Genomic DNA, 6,002 nt, shown 5'->3' on the forward strand with positions numbered 1-6,002 from the left:
AAACTAGAGTTGGATGGGACTTTGGGTGGGCGCTCACTAAGTTATCCTGTACTAGATATATACATGACATTCAAATTGTATGTTGAGGAGGCAATGCCTTGGGTTTAAACTGGAGGCGAGTTTTAGGACCTATTGTGTGTAGGTATAATAGCCTGGGGATACCTATAGGATACAGTGTTAAGTAAGGTTCAGATGTTGTGATGGGTTTGAAAACTTGAAGCATTTACAACTGGTGGAACACAGGGAAGTCACAAACTGACAGGGCAAATGTGCATCTGCCGACAGGGGTTTACTAGGAGTCTAGTGTGTGGCATGTTAAAGGGGACTGGGATGGGTCTCAAAGGGCAGGACTGTAAGGAAGAAAAATGAAAATGGAGGGTTCTGGATATGTGGCATCCAGGTGACCCTATCGATGCTTGGTGGGGTTAATGGGAGCCTGGACAAGGGAGGATCCTGGGATTCTAGGCTGCACTGCTAATATATAACTAAAATGGAAATTGGGTGAGGGCTGAGAGATTCATTCCACGTACATTATAAGGTGGAGTTTCCCAGTTGATGCTCTCCTATATTCTTAGAAAGAGGCTAGCATTTGAATGACATGACTGTCTCATATGCCACCTTGCTTTCTGGTACCTGTCCTTTGTAAACCCCAGAAGAATCATACATACAGAAGGGGGTATGGAGCAATGCATATGTTCATCAGAAATATGTCTTCAAATTAATACTACAAATAATAAATAATGAACTAAAGGTAATAGCAATAGCTAACATTTATTGAGTGCTTACTATGCACCAGGTATTGTGTTAAGTACTTTACACTTTCCATACATTATCTCATTTAATCTTCATAGCAACGACTCTTGAGGTAGGTAGTATGATCAACCCCACTTTATAGGTAAAGACACTGTGGCTTACTAAAATTCTGCCATGCTACTTTTTTGTAGTTTTTTTTTAAATCCTCACCTGAGGATATGTTTTCATTGATTTTTATAGACACAGAAAGGGAGAAAGACAGATAGAGATAAACAGATGTGAGAGAGAAACATCAATCAGTTGCTCCTGTGTGCTCCTGACTGGGGATTGAATCTGCAATCTATGTATGTATATACCCTGTCTGGGAACCAAACCCATAACCTTTTGGTGTACTGGATGACACTCCAACCAACTGAGCAACCTGGCCTGGGTGTAGTTTTTTAAAATCATGCCTAACTCCTTCCTGCCTCTGGACTTTTATGTATTCCTGTTCTCTGCCTGGAAAGCTATTTCTACCCCCAACTAAGCTAACTCCTACTCACCATTCAGGGCTCACCCTAAGCATCACTTTTTCAGGAAGCCTTACCCTAACCTCCTTAATAGGTTATGTCTCCCTGATAAATACTCTCATAGCACCTTGTACTCTTTCTTTACAGCACTTATTACAATATATAGGTTCACTTTTTATGTCTGTCTTTCCAACTACATCATGTCATGAGGAGAGTAAGTCTATCTTATTCACAACTATATCTCTGCTTTGATGGCTTGAGATGTAATAGGTGCTCAATAAATATTTGTTAGATCAATGAATGAATTAATGAAGTTGTTCAGGGTCAAAGAGTTAAGAAGTAAAGGAATATGGATGTAAATATGGCTGGTCTGACTCCAGTACCTGAAGAACATGTTATCTCCATGTCTTTTGCTCCATTGCCAACAATAAAGAACAGGAATGATTCCATATTTTGAATGGGAATTGGAGGAGTGGAGACTATTAAGGGTCAAGAAGACAATTGGGTATCTGCAATTGCCACCAGAGCCCTGTCGTGCAGACCTATTAGAAAGGCCTTCCATTTTCAGTTGAGAATAGAGGGAGCTCTAATAGAGGAATGACAAACTAAATTATGTTCTGATCCTTCTACTGAGCAAGGGAATTAGATGACCGACAGTGAACAGCTTTTTTCCAGAGAGGCTTTTTCCTTTCTGGTCTCTTTTTCCCTAACCTCCCGCATTCCTCAATAGATCTCTTTTCATGAAGTGCTGGGGAAAGGCAATATCGCTCCAACTACTCCAGAGAGAAGGAAAAGGAGTCCCAAGGGCCAACCTTTTCATGAGGAGGAAAGCTAGGCCTGCATTCCAGGCAACTTGGACCAAGATGGATTTCTGACTATTCAGCTAGGGTTTTGGTGGCTGAGCACTGCAGTGCCGTGAAGGTAAGATAAACTTGGTTTCTTTTATTATTTCAAACCTTTGATTAAATTCCTTTTGGGAAGGAGTCTGCTTTGATGGCTTGATAAGCTCCTTGTGTCTGGGCCTGGTGGGTTCAGTCTCTGGTTGTTTTTTGAACATGAGCAACATTTGGCTATGGCAGTGGGAGTGAAAAGACGTGTGTGTGGGGTGGGGGAGGAGAGTCTTGTTGCTATCAGGTCTGCTGAGGGGGCTGGCATGGGGTTGAGCTTTGTTCAGAACCACTGAGTGGTGAAGCCATCTCAGCTCCTCCCTCCCCTCACTCCCACCTCCCTGTTGCCAAACTTGAAGTTATGTCTTAGCGTAGAGAAGTCAAAGGTTTCATGTATAAAATCTACCTCTCTGAAAAAATCCCAAAGCTAAAGACTGTCAAATTTTTCACATAGGATCACAGTGGCCACCAGTTCTTATACCAGCACTTTGAGACCATAGAAACTCCTAAGGTGGTAGTTCCTAACATTTGGGGGGACACTTTGAGAACCAATGAAAGGAAAAATGTGCATATACATAAAATTTACATACAATTTTGGGAGTTCAGGGGGCTTCCATGGACCTTTAAGGACTAATGAACCCCAAGTTTGGAACCTCTGGTCCACAATTTTTTTCTTGGCATAAACTAGCAGTTAGGTAGCACTCTTAGGTCTTATTTTTTTTCTTGGAACACTATTGGGGCTCAGAAGATAGCTGGGGGTCCCAAGGAGTAAATAGTAAACTAATACCACATTCTGCCATTTTTATGTAGTATTTACCCTGTCCCCTCTCAATGATGCAATATCCTTGTCAAGAGGATGTCTAACCTCTGTGTAAACATGTCTAGTGACAGGGAACTCAATATCTTTCCTTAAACACACTCTAGTTTGTCATTGTGCCTACTTCAGAATACTCAGAACTTAACAGTTCAGATGAGTCAGTTATATAATGCATTCACTCTCTTTAGCTCAACATTTGTATCATGTACATATTTGCTAAAGATGTCTATGTCCATTTATTCACTTATTCTTTCAATCAACCATTCATGTATTCAACAAACATTTACTGTTTGTTTTATTCCAGGAATGCTAGGAGGAGATGCAAAGATGAATAAGAAATTGTCTCTGTGCATGTTTTCACCCAAAACCAGAGGTCTAGAGCTTACTGCTATAAAATTCCCTCTAGATTGGCATAAAATCCATTACTTTAGCACTTTGAAGATATGGTATCAATCAGCTATCGATTGATCTAGTGGTATATTTCCATTCCCAGAATTTATCTTTCCCCTCTTTTTGAAATGAAAACAGCTGCCTATTGACATTTTCTGGTCATGTGCCCCCTTCATGGCTATTCGCATAGTTCAATACCGAAGAGAGCCTCACCCACTCCTAATGAACTCCTTCTGCCTCCTAGAACCCTACACCATTCTTCTAATCCTTTCCCTCTACTTCAACCCAGAGGAAAAAGGTATTGCCTGATTCTAGGATTGGGAGTCTTTCCCTTTTTCATTACAGTGCCATTTTCCTTGTAAATCCTGCCCTGTAGTGCTTGTGGCCTTGTCAGACCCATGTCAAGTGTCTCACTAGAGTAACATTGGCCCTACGCATAGGTCAGTGACAGCTTCCTATTAATTGAAATAAATCTCAGTTATCTCACAAGCCCTCAGAAGTTGTGGACTCAAGTACAACATAGGAATTATAGTAAATAATCCTATATAATAAAAGCCTGATATGCTAAGTGTCTAGTCGTCCGGTCCTCTGTTCAGCCTATCAAAGCATAATATGCTAATGGATATGCTAAGGCCGCTCAACTGCTTGCTATGATGTGCCCTGACCACCAGGGGGCAGTCAACCGGTAGACCAGTCGCTATGACATGCACTGACCACTAGGGGGCAGATGCTCTGACCGGTAGGTTAGCTTGCTGCTGGGGTCTGGCTGATTGGGACTGAGCGAGAGGGGCCGGACATGCCCTGGAGCCCTCCCGGGGTCCCTCCCTGGCTGGCCAACCTCCTGTGTTCTTCCTCGGCCCCAATCGTGCATGGGTGGGGTCCCTCAGCCAGTCCTGTGCCTTCTCACAATCCAGGCTGAGAGAATCCCCCCCAGTGCACAAATTTCATGCGCTGGGCCTATAGAATTATAATAACTATGTATGGTGCCAGGTGGGTACTAGACTTATTGGGGGCATCAATTCATAAGTTATATAAATGTCTAATCAATGGGTTGTACATCTGAAACTAATATAATATTGTACATCAACTGTAATTAAAAAAGAAGATGTAGCTGTGTATCAAAAGTTCTAGGTAGCTGACCATAGATAATGTAGGTAAAATTTTGGTTTTAAAATGAAGTATGATGTACGTTAAAATGTGATAAAAAATATCACACAGCTGATTTTTATCCATTTCCCAGAGACCTCTAGAGGTGATGTCTCTTTCCTGTAATTCAACATAGACATTACCATCAACCTCCGTGCCTCTCCAAATCCTGTTGGTTCTTCATGGCAGGCATTACCGCTTTGAAACTTTCCCTACCCATTCTAGCCCTGCAAGATCTCAGCTTTGGTGATTCCATTGGTGAGTATTCTGTGATCACATATAGTATGCAACTTAACATTTTTTATTCTACAGTCTTGCTTGCTATCTAATGTATACATTCTCATATATGTGGCTGTTTTTTCTGTTGGGTACCTAGGTTTGAATGAGCTTTTATAGACTTTTTGGTTTTGATTTTGAAGTGAGCTGCTTCCTAAGCTATTTGTTTCAGATGTACAATCAGTTGGAAAAATAGCAGATGCTAATCTGATGTGAATGAGGAACACCAGGAGGAACTATCTTAAACCCCAAACCTCTTCCCACCAGCCCTTCTGGTGCCTGAGTATGCAATGAGACTTTGATTTCTTTGGTTGTTTCCTGAAAGTACTAGTATTCACTTTGAAAATGAAAATAACCATATGCTTCTACCTCAGTAAATATCAGTAAAGAGGCCAGGGATTTTAAACCAAGATATCTTAGGAGTTGCTCTGGAGAAGAGGGAGCTCCAGAAATGCCACCTGCCCTTCAATTAGAGCCACTCTACTTTTGTTTTATGGACCGAAATTATCCACAAACTTTATCTATAAGCCATTCAGCTGCACAAGGAATTATTTTTGAAAAATATTCCTTTATGGCACTAGGTTTCAAACTTTATCGTGCACAAGAATCCTCTGGGAGGTTTGTTAACACACAAATTGCCAAATTGCCCCCCCCCCAGATTTGGCAGGTCTAGGGTAGGGCCTGATAATTTGTATTTCTAACAAGTTCTCAGTTGCTTCTGGTGGTCAAGAGACCATGTACTCTGAGAACTACTGCTTTAGGGAAATGTATTAACAGCTTCCCAGAATTCTCTAGGAAAAGCACTGGCAGGGCATGGGGGTTGGGGTTGGATAGGAAGTGGGAGAACACCTCTAGAAGGTAAGCTGACTGGTTCAAATAATCAGTTTATATATACACACACACACAGACACACACACACACTGAGTGGCCAGATTATTATGACCACCTGACGTTTGTAGGCAAATTAGCTGTACACTGCATCGTGTGGGATATGGAAGCCGAAGGCCTGCTCGAACACCTTTGCTGTCTGCAGTTACCAAGATAAAATGTCTCCAATTCGCACAGGAACACAAGGATTGGACAGTCAAACATTGGAAAAAAGTCATGTGGTCCGATGAATCACGTTTCCAGTTGCATCATGCAGATGGCAGAGTGAGAATTTGGCGGAAACAGCATGAAAGCATGCATCCCACATGCATGAGTACAACCCTTCAAGCTGGTGGG

This window comes from Myotis brandtii, unplaced genomic scaffold (assembly GCF_000412655.1).
Source record: "Myotis brandtii unplaced genomic scaffold, ASM41265v1 scaffold509, whole genome shotgun sequence".
NCBI lineage: Eukaryota > Metazoa > Chordata > Mammalia > Chiroptera > Vespertilionidae > Myotis > Myotis brandtii.